Source organism: Cupressus sempervirens, chromosome 3, assembly GCF_028749045.1.
Source record: "Cupressus sempervirens isolate cs-2001-9-10 chromosome 3, ASM2874904v1, whole genome shotgun sequence".
NCBI classification, from domain to species: Eukaryota; Viridiplantae; Streptophyta; class Pinopsida; order Cupressales; family Cupressaceae; genus Cupressus; species Cupressus sempervirens.
The window spans coordinates 581,708,396-581,723,956 of NC_143120.1; positions in this window are offsets into that span (position 1 = coordinate 581,708,396).

Below are 15,561 nucleotides of genomic sequence, written 5' to 3' on the forward strand. Positions count from 1 at the left end.
TTGACCATCAAAGGGAACTTGACGACGACTGCACTCATAAATCACTGTGCTTAGCCAATATTAAAACTCAATAATAGCTCACAAAAGAAAAAAGATGAGAAGGATCTCAAGACAACTTAGAATGCTTCTACATCAGATAATTGAGGTTGAAATAGATGACTATCCTAAATCACGAACGCATCACAATCTGAGTGAATTCAACTCAGATTGAGAAATCCATGTAATATCTTTAGCTGTTCTAATCTTCTACTTCAACAAATATTCATAATAATATTTTCCTCTTTTTCTCTTACCAACTCTCTATTCCAATACTTGTTCAATATATCCAATCTGCTTCTTAGTTTAATCACTTGGTGCAAAAAATACATCATCTAACTCATGATACTAATACAAATCAACAACATTGAATATAGGAGATATATCCATGTCATTAGGAAATTGAATTTTGTATGCATTACCACCGTCAAACTTCCTCAAGATTCTACAAGGACCAAACTTCTTCATTTTTAGATTACTATATGTTCCAACATGAAATCTACCTCTTTTCAAATAAACCATCACCTAATCACCAACTTCAAAAATATGGTATCTTCTAGACTTTTTTGCATTCTGCTTATATTTATGATTAATTTGTTCTAACCTTAACTTCACTTCCTCATGCAAATATTTCGTAACTTCAAAAAATACTTCTCCTTCAACACTTCTCTTCTCTTCACTAGCAATATCCCTCAAATATGATATACCTGTCAGTTGCATTCTAGTAACAATCCAAAAAAGTGTTTTCCTAGTACTCCTATTCAAAAAAATTATTATATTCAAACTTAGCTTGTGCTAGTATAATATCCCATTTATTCAACTTATCCCCAACTAAAAATTTCAACAAATTACCCAAACTTCTATTCACAACCTCTATCTATCCATCTAGTGGATTGAATGTAGAACTAAAATTCAACTCAGTTTCCATCTTCCTCCACAAAGTCTTCCAAAAATAGACAACAAAATTCTTGTCTTGGTCAAAGATAATGCTCCTTGGCAACCATGCAATCTACCAATTTCATTGAAGAAAATCTCCACAACATGACTCTTGTGAGTATCAAATTACCGTGGGAAAACTTAATGGTATCTATTTGGAAGAAGTCATCTTGACCTCCCTCCCTTTGGAATTTTTAGGTGGCATCACATTGGTTACTGCCTAAGTCTATTAATAACTTTGACAATTCAAAGCTAGGGTTAACATGAAATGGACTCCTCCCCGTCCTCTAGAAGATGGCTTGAATTTAATATTGATGGGGCTACAAAAGATGGTATGGTCATGGAAAGTGGTATTGTTAGAGATGCTCAAGGGGAACTAATCATGGCATTTTGTGGTAAGTTTGGCCCTAACTCAAGAAATATGGCATAAGTTTTACCTCTTCTCTAAAGCCTCAAGTTTGTGACCTCTACAGGGGGATGCAAGATTGGTTGAGCTTTCGACTAATGGTCTTGTCACTATTTTTCTAGTCAAAATTTTGACACATCCTTATGGAGGTCAAAATTTCTATGCCAATCTTGGTCAAAACATGCATCTTCTTTTGGGCATTGTATCCATCTATAATTTGACCAATGTTGGTGAAAATCTCTAGCCCATCCGACCAAGATGCCAAAGCCACACCACTAACTATATCGATGCTTTAGTTGAAATTTCAACAAAGAAAGGTCAAAAGGTTGACTGGCCTTGGTGAGGGTTTTAACCAAGTAGTGTCAAAATTTTGACAAATATGGATTTAAAAAAAAAATAACACATGAAGAATAATATCTAGAGTAATCATAAATGACATCCTGGTCAGTGCTTAGTCTAGATATTTATCTTTAGGTGTTACTTTGCATTATTATATATGGCTATGTATTTTGTTATGTTATTTTACTATTAGCATAATAGTTTATTATGAGCTTATTTGATGTTGGTTACAAGTGTTGGAAATATTCAAGACTATGCTAGGTTTTTGATTAGATAAACAAGTTTTATAGGGAACCTGAAACTCGATAGTTAAAACATAAAAGGCTGAAAATAAGCATGAAAGCCCAGCCAAAAAAGTATAAGTTCATAGGCTGATAATAAGCATAAAGCCTAGCCAAAAAGTAGAGTTTTGAGAAAAGACCAGGAAAAAGACAAGCAAAGCCATGGCCTAAAGCCAGAACAAAAAGCCAAAAGATAATGAGAAATAAAACAATAGGTGAGAGTTATTCCTCGTTCTTTCACTCCAGCTCTTGCATAACCTGAGTAGCCTTGAAGGCCAGTTGATTCTCCTCCGCTTCTAGCTATTGCGCCATTTGGTTCCCCTAGTCCTAATCAGGAATGGAGTTTTCCATAGCAGAGTCAGCCTCCGTTCTGGCTTCATCCCTATCTTTTCCTTCCTCATCTTCTTGCATTTCTCTGTCTTTGATCCAGCCCAAAAGAGAGATGATGTTTTCGTTAATGGAGCTTAAGAAAGAAAACATCTGATTCACAAGGTTGTGATTGTAGTTCTCCAGGTTATGAATCCTTTTTTTAGCTAGACTGAGCCTATCAGCTGATTCTGTCTTCCTGTTAGCATCCATCCCTTTCCTTATTGCCTCAATATGTTTCATCTAATCTTTGACCTCCTCCAGCTCATGGAAAAGCCATTTGATTGATCTAAAATTGTCAATTATACTGTTATGAGAATTATTCAAGAGGTTCATCCCTATCTCCTTGGTTCTGTCTGAAATAGCTACAATTGCTAGGTCAATGAGTTCTTCCAACTGCAATTCTTCTTGATTTTTCGTGAGGATTTGGGGATTCATGGCCTCCCTAAAGATGCCCATCTTTGAAGTCTTGACATTGAAGTTTATCCACACTTTCCTCTTATCATTAGTCTGCACTTCCCCTTCCACATACCCAACTGTTGGAAATGAGAATGGAGTAACTGAGAGGAGGAAGGGGTGAATCAGTTACCACAAAAACATTTCACAGTCCCTTAGATGTCTAAAATCTTGATCTTGGTTACAGATTACTGAAACTTGATAATGCAGAAAATACTAATAATTATTAAGAACTGGTAACCAAAACAATTCAGCAATCATGAACACTAAAGACACCAGATTTAACGTGGAAACCCAATATGGGAAAAACCACCAATGTAACTAGTTACTATTTTTCACTCTTCTGAAGTGAGCCCTGTTAGGAGCCAACCCTGTTAAAGGTTACAAAACACACTGTTAGGTGTGACCCGGTTAGAGGATTTAGTCACCCTGTTAGGAGTGGCCTTGCTAGAGGTCTTTAGAACAATTCAAATGAACTATCACCTTGTTAGAGTATTTACAATAGGGCTGTTAAACCCACTCTGTCAAGAGATTTTGAGTTCACTGTTACAATGGTTAGAAAGCAACAATGAAGTGATCTGATATAATGTGCAACTTATCTTTTCTGATTGTAGATCTCTGTTATGCTTGACTGGATCCTTACTGATCATATACACCTTTGCACCTCCTTCAACGCATCCGATCCTTCATCAAACATTTTCTTATATGTTCAATATTTGCACTCTTATGCATCCAAATTCTTTCTTATGTCAAATTCACAACTTGATCTTTCATATATACCTTACAAATTATTTTAGTTGGCTAAGAATTACAAACCAACAAATCCCTTTACTGGCCGACACTGCTTGGTTAATACTGTTCAGAAAATAATTCCTGTGTTAACCGACTAAGCTCGGTTAATACAACAAACTCTGTGACATCCCTTCAATTGCCATGAGAACTTGGTAAGTATAGATGACTGAGTGAGCTCGGTAGAAACTATTTTTGCCAAATTCCCTTTGGACACCGAGTGAACTCGGTAAGAACTGACTTTCCTTTGCTTGCCTTCCTATCTCGGTAAACACTAACTTTTCTTTGGTTACCTTCCCAGCTCGGTAAACACTAGCTTTTCTTTGGTTACCTTCTCAGCTCAGTAAACACTAACTTTTCTTTGCTTATCTTCCCAATTTGGTAAACACTTTGTCATAGTTTCCTTCAATCACCGAGTGGGCTCGGTAAGTACTGAACTTCTTTCGTTAACCAAGTTAGCTCGGTAGAAGCTATCTTTACAATGTAATATTCAACAATTCTTGGTAGACTCTGTAAACGACTATGCTTACCTTCTGAGCTTGATAGACTCTGTTTGATGACTGATATGACATTTGTGTAACATCAAAGACAACACTCAATTAACCAATTATATCCAAAAATCTCCCTCTTTGGCATTGATGGCAACACAACATTTCATAGCAGAATGAAATTTGAAAACAAGTCCTTCTCTTAGTGCAGCACTATATGTCAACGTAATACTTCTCCCTTTTAGATAGAAACTTCTCCCTCTTTTAGTAATCTCCCTCTGTGAAGGAATTATATAATAGAAAGATATGACAGTTTTATTCTCTCTTTACAAATGCTTACAAATTTCAGAATAGGTATTACAGTTTTACTCTCCCTCTTTGACAACACATGCCAAAGACAATATAACACAGAGAAAGCTCTTTTTGTATGCCAAAAGTACTTCTCAACTGGATTACAGTGTACCTCATGTACATATTCATATGCAATGACTTCAATACTCTGCTGCATCAACTTGATTGATTTTCAACTTGTCATAGGTTGATGCATCACTTCAAACTTTATTTTAGTAAACTTCAGATAGGGGAGTGATCCCTAACTTACCTCTGAGATACAAGAATGTATCCTTAGGTAATGGCTTGGTGAATATGTCAGCAATTTGTTCCTTTGTATGCACATATTCTAGTCCGATCTCCTTGTCCTGCACCAATTCTCTGACAAAATGATATTTTATTGCTATGTGCTTGGTCTTGGAATGCATTACTAGATTCTTGGATATGTTGATTGCACTAGTATTGTTATAGAACATAACAACTGGTTCTTTGATTTCCATCTTCATTCCTTGTAATAACTATTTAAACCAAACAATGTTGGAACAGTTTACTACTGCAGCAACATACTCTGCCTCTGCTGTGGATTGGGATGTACAATTCTATTTTTTGCTTGTCTAAGAAACCAATCTCTTTCCAAGAAAGAATGCTCCTCCACTTGTGCTTTTTCTGTCATCAAGATTCCCTGCCCAATCAGCATCAGTAAAAACTTTCAATTCCAAATTACCTCCAAATTTGTACCATAGCCCATAATCTTCAGTTCCTTTCAAATATCTCATTATTCTCTTGATCGCCATCAGGTGAGTTTCTCTTGGTTTTGCTGAAAATCTTGCAACAATACCAACTGCGAGAGCAATATCTGGCCTGGTATGAACTACATACTGCAATTTTCCAATCATAGATCTATACAATGTTTGATCTACCTCTTTGGATTCATCATCTTTTGTAAGTTTCAATCCAGTACACATGGGAGTACCAACAGGTTTACAGTCCTCCATACCAAACTTTTTCAATATCTCCTTGATGTATTTTGACTAAGTGATGAAGATGCCATTTTTATTGTGTTGGATTTGAAGACCAACAAAGAATTTTATCTCACCAAACATAGACATTTCAAACTCCTTGTTCATTTGTTCTGAAAATTCTTTGCAAAGATCATCATGCCCTGTGAAAACAGTATCATCTACAAATATTTCTGCCAAGACAATCTTATTATCTGGACCTTCCTTTATATACAAGCTACTATTATCATTAGCTCTTTGAAGACTAATCTGAATAAGATAATTATGCAATCTTTCATACCATGCTCTAGGAGCTTGTTTCAGAGCATACAGTGCCTTGTGTAATTTGTAGACCATGTTCCTTTTATCTGGATCAACAAAACCTTCAGGTTGTTCAATGTAAACTTCTTCATCCAGTATTCCATTGAGGAATGCTGACTTGACATCCATCTGATAAACTTTGAATCCTTTGTGAGCAGCATATGCAAGTAAGGTTCTGACTCCTTCCAATCTTGCAACAGGAGCAAAATTTTCTCCATAATCTATACCTTCTTCTTGTGAGTATCCTTTGCATACCAATCTAGCTTTGTTTCTGGATACCTTACCATCTTCAGTCAACTTGTTTCTGAATACCCACTTGGTTCCAATTATATTCTTGTCTTTGGGCCTGGGTACAAGAGTCCATGTCTTGTTTTTCTCTATCTGTTATATTTCCTCATTCATTGCCTCAATCCAACTATCATTTGCCAGTGCATCCTTAATACTTCTAGGTTCAAAATCAGCAAGTAAAGAAGTATTTTTCAACTTACTTCTTGTCAAGGTTCCTTCAGATTTGTCTCCAATGATTTGATCTAGTGCATGATGTCTTCTGACATATTTTGCTAATACAGGTTCCTTGCCTCTTGAATGAATTTCATTATTATCCTTCTGTTCTTCAGATTCTTGCTGTTCTAGCTCGGTAGATATTGGCTTGGTTGATTCAGACTCAGTAGACACTTGCTCAGTAGTGTCTGAAAGTTGCTGAGGCTCGGTTTGAACTATTTGCAACTCGATTACTGAAGACTCAGGAGTTGAGGATTCTTGAGTGAACAGTATACTTGGTATAGTATCTGGTTCAATGTAAACAAATCTCTTGTAGTCTTCAGGTACCTTTTTGCTTTCTTCTTCTGATTTGTCTACAAACTCATCAATTTTCTCATGTGCACTTTCTATGACCTTTTGAGTGGATAGATTTAAACATCTATATGCTTTGCTTTTGCAAGAATATCCCAAAAAATATTCCTTCATCACCTTTTACATCGAATTTTCCTTTTCTAGATTCTTTCAAAATATAACATTTTCTTCCAAATACTTTCAGATAACTTACATTGGGTTTGTGGCCATACCATAATTCATAGGGAGTCTTGAATGAGTCCTTTTTCAGCTGTACTCGGTTTAATGTATGAACTGCAGTGCTGATGGCTTCCTTCCAATATTTGATAGCAATGTTCTTTTCTATCATCAGGGTTCTTGCACAATCCATAATGGATCTGTACCTTCTTTCAGCTATTCCATTTTGTTCTGGAGTTCTTGGTGCCGAAACCTATCTTTTAATAGCTCTTTCAATGTAGAAGTTATTGAATTCATGTGAAATGAATTCACCACCTCTGTCTGACCTTAAACATTTCAATCTTTTCCCTGTTTCTTTTTCTACTCTTGCCAAATACCATTTAAATTTTTCAAATGCTTCTGATTTATTTCTTAGATACATGACAGTCATCATTCTTGAGTAATCATCAACAAATAGAATGAAAAATTTCTCTCCAGTATAGCTTTCTATTCCAATAGGTCTACATAAATCAGTATGTACAATTTCTAATATATCTTCAGATTGATAGTTTTTACTTTTAAAACTAGTCCTTCCCATTTTACCAATCTAACAGTTCTTGCATAGACCAACCTCAGGTTTCTTAATGTTAGGAATGCCTCTTACTTTCTTGAATTTGCTTATTTTTATCAGATTATCAAAATTGACATGACACAACCTTTTATGCCATAACCAACTCTCTTCAATTTGAGCAATAAAATATGAGCATTCACCAAGTTCTAGATAGAATAAGTTACCTTTAGTTTGGGTGCTAGATCCTATCAGTTTTCCTTGCTTATTCAATAGTCTTGCCTTTCCATGCATGAATTCCACCTTGAATCCAGTATTGAGTAACTGTGCCACACTTAGCAAATTATGTTTGAGACCTTCAACCCAATAGGCATTGTTACAAACAAGTTCTTTGGTTAGACAGATTCTTCCTCTTCCTTTCATTATTACCAAACCATACACTACCACCATCATAATCTTCAAACTGATCAAACTTAGTTTTATCACCAGTCATAGGATGTGAGCAACCACTGTCTATAATCCATGTATCATTTTTACTTATATGAGAGATAAGAGAAATTTTATCTTCCTCATCATTGTCAGAATCATCTTTAACAACAATATAAACAATTTCATCCTCACTATTATCAGAATCTTTAGAATTTTCAGCCATGATACATTATTTCTTACCTTTGTTCTTGAATGATTTGAAATCTTTCTTGCTATTCCATTTATGATCCTTCTTTTCATCATTGTTCTGCTTGTTCGGGCACCTAGCTGCAATATGACCAATTTCTTCACATGAAAAACATATTAGAGGAACTTTACCTTTATATTTTCCTCTGCCTCTAGAGTATTTTCATGCTAGAAGAGCTTCAATTACTTCAAGATCACTGTCTGAGCTTAGATCTGATTCATCTTCACTTTCTAGCTGAAGTTTCTTTTTGTTTTTCTCCTTGAGTGAAAGTTTGGCCTCAAATGCTGATTCCATGTTCTTGGAAGCTGGAACATAGTTGTCAAAGTTGTCTAGTTCAAATGCAGTTAATCTCCCAACTATGGCCTCAAGATTTATCTGATGATTTGCTTCACATCTTCTTTCCTGAATTGCAGACACCCTGATTGCATAAACGGGAAGCAAGGTTCTGAGAACTTTGCTTACAACTGTTTCTCCTTTGATGTCACCACCAGCTGCCCTGATTGTACTTACACATGCTTTAACTCTTTCAACATACTTTGCAATGTTTTCATCCTCTCTCATCTTCATTTGATCAAATTGTCCTCTTAGACTTTCTGCTTTTGCTCTTCTCACATTGTCATCCCCTCCATAGATTTCTTTTAGCTTGTTCCACATGTCAAAGGCGGTTTTGCAGTCCTTAATGTCATCAAATTCTTCATAGCTGAGAGCAGATGCTATGTCTATCATCATGTTGTTGTGAGTTTTCTTTTCAGCAATAGCATTGACTGACAGTGTGCCAGAAGGTTCTTCATATTCTTCTTCAAGGTATTTCAGTCCAGTATCACCAACAGTAGCTAGATGAAGTTTCATCAGTCCTTGCCATGCTGAGAAGTTATCTCTATTAAGTTTTGGAATTTCTCTTTTGTAAGACATCCCGATCTTTTGCTTAGATCCTTGAAATCTTCTCCTGTAAGTACCAAAAGCTCTGATACCAATTGTTGGAAATGAGAATGGAGTAACTGAGAGGGGGAGGGGGTGAATCAGTTACCACAAAAAAATTTCACAGTCCCTTAGATGTCTAAAATCTTGATCTTGGTTACAGATTACTGAAACTTGATAATGTAACAAATAATAATAATTATTAAGAACTGGTAACCAAAACAATTCAGCAATCATGAACACTAAAGACACTAGATTTAACGTGGAAACCCAATATGGGAAAAACCACCAATGTAACTAGTTCCTATTTTTCACTCTTTTGAAGTGAGCCCTGTTAGGAGCCAACCCTGTTAAAGGTTACAAAACACACTGTTAGGTGTGACCCGGTTAGAGGATGTAATCACCCTGTTAGGAGTGGCCTTGCTAGAGGTCTTTAGAACAATTCAACTAAATTGTCACCTTGTTAGAGGATTTACAATAGGGCTGTTAAACCCACTCTGTCAAGAGATTTTGAGTTCACTGTTACAATGGTTAGAAAGCAACAATGAAGTGATCTGATATAATGTGCAACTTATCTTTGCTGATTGCAGATCTCTGTTATCCTTGACTGGATCCTTACTGATCATATACAAATTTGCACCTCCTTCAACACATCCAATCCTTCATCAAAAATTTTCTTATATGTTCAATATTCGCACTCTTATGCATCCAAATTCTTTCTTATGTCGAATTCACAAATTGATCTTTCATATATACCTTACAAATTATTTTAGTTAGCTAAGAATTACAAACCAAAAAATCCCTTTACTAGCCGACATTGCTTGGTTAATACTGTTCAGAAAATAATTCCTGTGTTAACTGATTGAGCTCAATTAATACAGCAAACTCCATGACATCCCTTCAATCGTCGGGAGAACTTGGTAAGTATAGATGACCGAGTGATCTCGGTAGAAACTATTTTTTCCAAATTCCCTTTGGACACCGAGTGAACTCGGTAAGAACTGAATTTCCTTTGCTTGCCTTCCTATCTTGGTAAACACTAACTTTTCTTTGGTTACCTTTCCAGCTCGGTAAACACTAGCTTTTCTTTGGTTACCTTCTCAGCTTGGTAAACACTAACTTTTCTTTGCTTATCTTCCCAGTTTGGTAAACACTTTGTCATAGTTTCCTTCAATCACCGAGTGGGCTCGATAAGTACTGAACTTCCTTCGTTAACCAAGTTAGCTCGGTAGAAGCTATCTTTACAATGTAATTTCAGCAATGCTTGGTAGACTCTGTAAATGACTATGCTTACCTTCTGAGCTCGGTAGACTCTGTCTGATGACTGATATGACATTTGTGTAACATCAAAGACAACACTCAATTAACCAATTGTATCCAACACCAAATTTCTCCTCTTTTTGCTCCTCAGGTTGGAGATGGATAGGAGAAAGGGGTAGCACAAACGCCTCCTCAAATTGAGAGCACACTTCTTGCAAACTCTCCCTCTTGCATTTCTTCCTTCCACTTTCCTCCTTAATTTCCTCCTACATCTCCTTAACCACCTCCTTAGACTCTAGCTCCTCCTCATCATCATTATCTCCCTCCTCAGCCTTCTCAAGAGGCTTCTGCTTGAGATCGCTAGGGCTTTTTCTGCTAGGGGTTATGGGGGAGGGCAATTTTTTAGCTTGGTATGTCACTGCTTTCCTCAAAGAAGAGATCCCTCCTTTCTTAGAGCTGAGGCTCTATATTTCATCTGAGTTAGAGGAGTAACTAGAACTACCAAACTTCACATTCTCTGCCTAAGGGGGGCCAATGCTTATAGTCTAAGCTTTGAAATGCTCATGGATAAGCAACAACAACCCCTCGTGTAGAGCTAAGTTTGCAATGGGATTCTTTTTGAAGCTGTCCACTGCCTTGCTCATTGAGGTTAACAGATAATAAGGAAAGAACATTTTGGCATTATGTTAGAAATGGTTCAAAATAACAAAGTGGTGGTTGCGAGCTCTATCCAACCTAGGGTCCAAAGTAATGTACTTGATAATAGCTTTCAGAACATACCTCCACCGCTTCTTCATGGAGTCGAGGACATAGTAAGTGTCAATATTTTTTAGTTTCTTCAATTCCTTCTCACTCTCCATAAAGTCCCTAACTGAATTGGCCGAGAGCTTCTTATCCCTGAAGAATTTAAAACCCTTGAAAGGGATTTCGATGACAGTCGCAATCACCTCCTCCATTATCCGAAAGTAGGTACCATTCACCTTCACCCTGCCATCCTTCCATGACCCCACCATACTTTTGGTCACCTCCTAATCGAATCCATGCAGCTTCATGATATAATTTGTAACCCCACCCTCTTCAAGCTTTTCCCACACTTTTGACCTACTTCTCCATTTCTCAAAATCTCCCACTGGCTCCTTTCTACATCTCTCACCTACCATTTCCGCACATTGCGCACCCACTTTACTCATGTGCTCTTCACTCTGTGACTAAAATGGACCTCCAAGAGTTAGCAATGAATAGAGAAAAATAACCTTGCTGTTGCCCCAGAAGCGATTGCAAAAAATAACCCATAAAGCATGTCAATTAATCAATAATGGATTACTGCATTTACAATTTCCCATGCTTCTATTATGAAAAGTACCCTTATTTCCTAAAACCTTCATGTTCATAATTAAAGCTTGATTTTCTCAGTACTACCTTGGATTTTATCCAAGTCAATCAAAATTTTAACATCTGTTGAGAAACAAGTTTCAGGATGCCAAGTCATTTTTTGGTCTATGCCGACCCCTATATTCACAAACCTATCAGCAACTGGGTTTGCTTCTTGAAAAATATGAGTGACATGGTTTCTATTAAATTTGGTGAGGGTCACTTGAGTATCATCAATGAGATTTGCAATCATCCATGATGGATGTGAGTTTCCATTGATGCACTTTATAATGTTATTCGAGTCCCCTTCGAGCCATAAGTTGGTAACCCCAATTTCAAAAGCTAGTTTAACTACATTGCACTTGGCATTGGCTTCCACAAAATGATTTGTTTGGAATCCCAGCGGGAGAGAAAATGTCACAATACTATCTCAATTTTTTTTCCTTATCACACCTCCACTACCTAAGAATCCAAGGTTGCCCTTGGAGCCTTTGTGCCAGCCTTCAGGGGGGAGGAGCCACTTGGCTTCCTATCTTTTCCTTGCTATGTCTTTTACCTTCTCCTTTTACCTTCCTCCTATCTCAAAATCTCCCCCCTTCCTCATAGAAAAGTTTTCCTTTATGTTACTGAAGATCTTCCTCCCAAAAACTAAAGCCGGCTCCTCCCTATCTCTGAAAATTTGATTGTTTCTCTCCTTCCATATGCTCCAACAAAAATGGGGCAAGATCCAGGAGATAATTTCCTATAAGGCAGACCCATTGAACATGCCATGCCATTGATAGAAGAAGTCCAGAAGGTTAGAAGGAAAGCACCAACTATGGCCTAAGTCCTGGGTGAGGAAGCCCCAAACTATCCTGGAGTAAGAACAATGAATGAACATATGGTTACCTATATCTGACTCTTCTTTACACAAAACACATCTGCTAGGCATGATGTGACCTATTTTGATGAGATTTTCCTAGGTGAGAGTTTTGTCCTAAAGAGCCAACCAAAAAAACATGTTGACTTTTGGCATGAGGCCAGGGAACCAAGCCCTCGACCAAGGGGGAGACTCTTTTAAGCTCCATAAAGTAGAGTACCTAGAGGCAACCGAATAGAGCCCATTGACATTATCCCTCCAAACTAGTTCATCCTTATTATTGATAAGGGATAAGGAATAAAGCATGATCATGATTGGTTTGAGGTCCTCTAGGATAATGGAAAGGTACTTCCACCCCTATTCGGTCCTGTAATTGTTGACTTTGTGCCCATAAAGGTTGATGCAATCATTAGCCCATAATCCATAGCTAGGGTTGTTCATAAGGGGGCCCTAAGAAAGACAACAATCAGACCAGAACATAATGTTCTCCCCATTACCCAACTTCTAGGAGACTTTTGAGTTAGCTAAGTCCCTGGATTTTAAGAAACCATTCCAAACAATAGAGCCTCTTGGGATGTCCTCATTGAATAGGGTGAACTGAATAGATGGCCTTTTTATATACTTATTTACCATAGTGTCTCTCCATTCCCCCATGCTACTAAAGAAGCACTAGATTTGCTTTTCCAGGAGGGCCTTATTGAGGTGAGTGAGCTTCCTGATTCCCAGACCTCCTTTCTTCTTTGGGAGGCAAACTTTGTCCCATGCAACAAGGGGGTACCTCTTATTCCTTTCAGTTCCCATTCATAAAAAATCCCTTTGAATTTTCTACATCCTCTTGGCATATTTCACTAGTATGGTAAAAAGGCTCAGAGCATATATGAACAAGTTTTGGAGGATGGATTTGACTAGTTGACATTTTCCAGCTTGGCTAAGAATGGCTCCTTTCTAGCTAGCTAGCTTCTTACTAAACCTTTCCATGATGCCATTCTAGAAGGAGTCATATGGGGTCATTCCCAAGGAGAGACCAAGGTAGGTAGAAGGAAGCTTCCCAACCTAACATCCCATGATTTTGGAGATTCTCTTCTGTCTTTCCTCTACAGTATTGATAAAGAAAATAGAGCTTTTGTCCCAATTGATGAGCTGCCTCGACCCTCTAGAATAGGTGTCCAAAGTGTCTTTCATAGCCTTTGCCTCCTTGACCAAGGCCTCTCCACCCATAATAGTGTCATCAAAAAATTTTTGATGCGTAAAGGGTGTGCATTTGGAAGAAGGTTTAAATCTTTTGATCCTCCCTTCTTTCTTTTTCTTCTCCATGAGTCTGCCAATGCATTTCACCAGGATAACAAAGAGTATAGGTGATAAAGGATCCCCCTAATGTATGCCTCTGGTAGGTTTGAAGAAATTAGAGGGGGATCCATTCACTAAAATAGCTAGCGAGGGGGTGGTGACCAGTTGGGAGATAAGGTTACATGATTTGACATCAAAGCCAAAAGCCTTCAACACCAAATCCAAAAAAGACCAATTCACCTGATCGTAAGCTTTGGACATGTCTAGTTTGAGTAACATCCCTTCTCTCTTTCTAGCTTCCATAGAGTGAATCACTTCATGCACCATAATAATCAAATCTAAAATCTATCTGCCCAGGACAAAACCAAATTGTTACTGAGAAATAATCAAGGGGAGAAGCTTAAGTAGCTTTGAAGCACCTTCGAGATGATCTTATAAAATGAGTTGCATAAATTGATGGGTCTAAACTTATCGAGAGTGTTAGCTCCTAGCACTTTTGGAATAAGAACTAAGAAGGTAGAGTTGATTTCCTTCAGAATACTTCTGGCTCCAAAGAATTCCTAAACCACCTTTACGACATCCTTCATTATGATAGGCCAGTACATTTGGGAAAAGAAGGTGGGAAAACCATCAAGTCTAGACAATTTATTTGCCCGAGGAGAAAAAAGAGCTTCTTTTACTTCAAAATTAGAAGGAATGACCTGAAGCAAATTATTATGGTTGGATTGGAGGATCTGAGGGATACAAGAAACAATGTCATCCTGGTCCACTTTAGAGAGCAAAGGATCCCAAGACAGTAGGGAGGAGAAAAAAGAAACAGCTTCTTTTGAAATATCTTCTTCCTTAGTCAGCACACTCTGGTCTTTCTTCAAGCCAGAAATCCTGTTATTAGCTCTATGCTTAAGAGTGGATAAATGGAAGAACTTTGTGTTTTGGTCTCCTTCCTTGAGCTAGTTGATTCTAGATCTTTGCCTCCAAAACTTTTCCTCTTTGCTAATGATGTCATGTAAATTAGACAGGATGGCCAACTCTTCTTCCCTGTTTGTGGCATCATACCCATTGTCCTGAATGGAGGCTTGGATAGAAGAGAGATTTGTAGAGGGATCCTCTTTAAGAGAGAATAAATGACCAAAATCTGACTTATTCCAAGATTTTACGATCCTTTTAACATTACTGAGTTTTCTAGCCACCCTGAACATTGTAGTGCCTTCCACATCTATGCTCCACCAAAACTTAATTCTTTCTAAAAGGTCAGGGTGGGAAGTCCACATTTTCTCAAAATAGAAGGGAGGAGGTCTAAAGGGATCAAAAGGAATAATAGAGAGGGAGATGGGGGAGTGGATTGAGACAACTCTAGGCAAAAGAGCTAGCTTGCAAGAGGAAGACTGCAACCAATCAGGAGAAACAAGAGCTTTATCCAGTCTAACCTAAATACAATCCTTGCCTAAGGATTTATTGGACCAAGTGAAGTCACCTCCCATTAGGTCTAGATCTAGAAAAGCCAATCCATTGATGAAGTTAGAAAGGTCATGCTTTCTATCCCAGTCCTAAGGTAGACCACCCTTCTTCTCCTTGTCCAGAATAGGGGTATTGAAGTCTCCCATAATGATTCCTTTCTTCATGTTACTATTCTGTACTAGCCCTTCTACCCTAGACCAGAAGGACTTTCTATCTCTCTTGTTATTGGGAGCATAAATATTGAGCAAAAACCAAAATTCATTGGAATGGATATGGAACACTTTACAAAAAAGAATGTTACCTTCATTGAAGATTGATTCCACCTTGAAAAGTTTTTTCTTGAATAATGTCAACAGACCCCCAGAGGCTCTATCAAAGTCTGAAGCCTCCCTGCTCATTAGGTTATTGAACTCGATATTTCTCAAAGAATC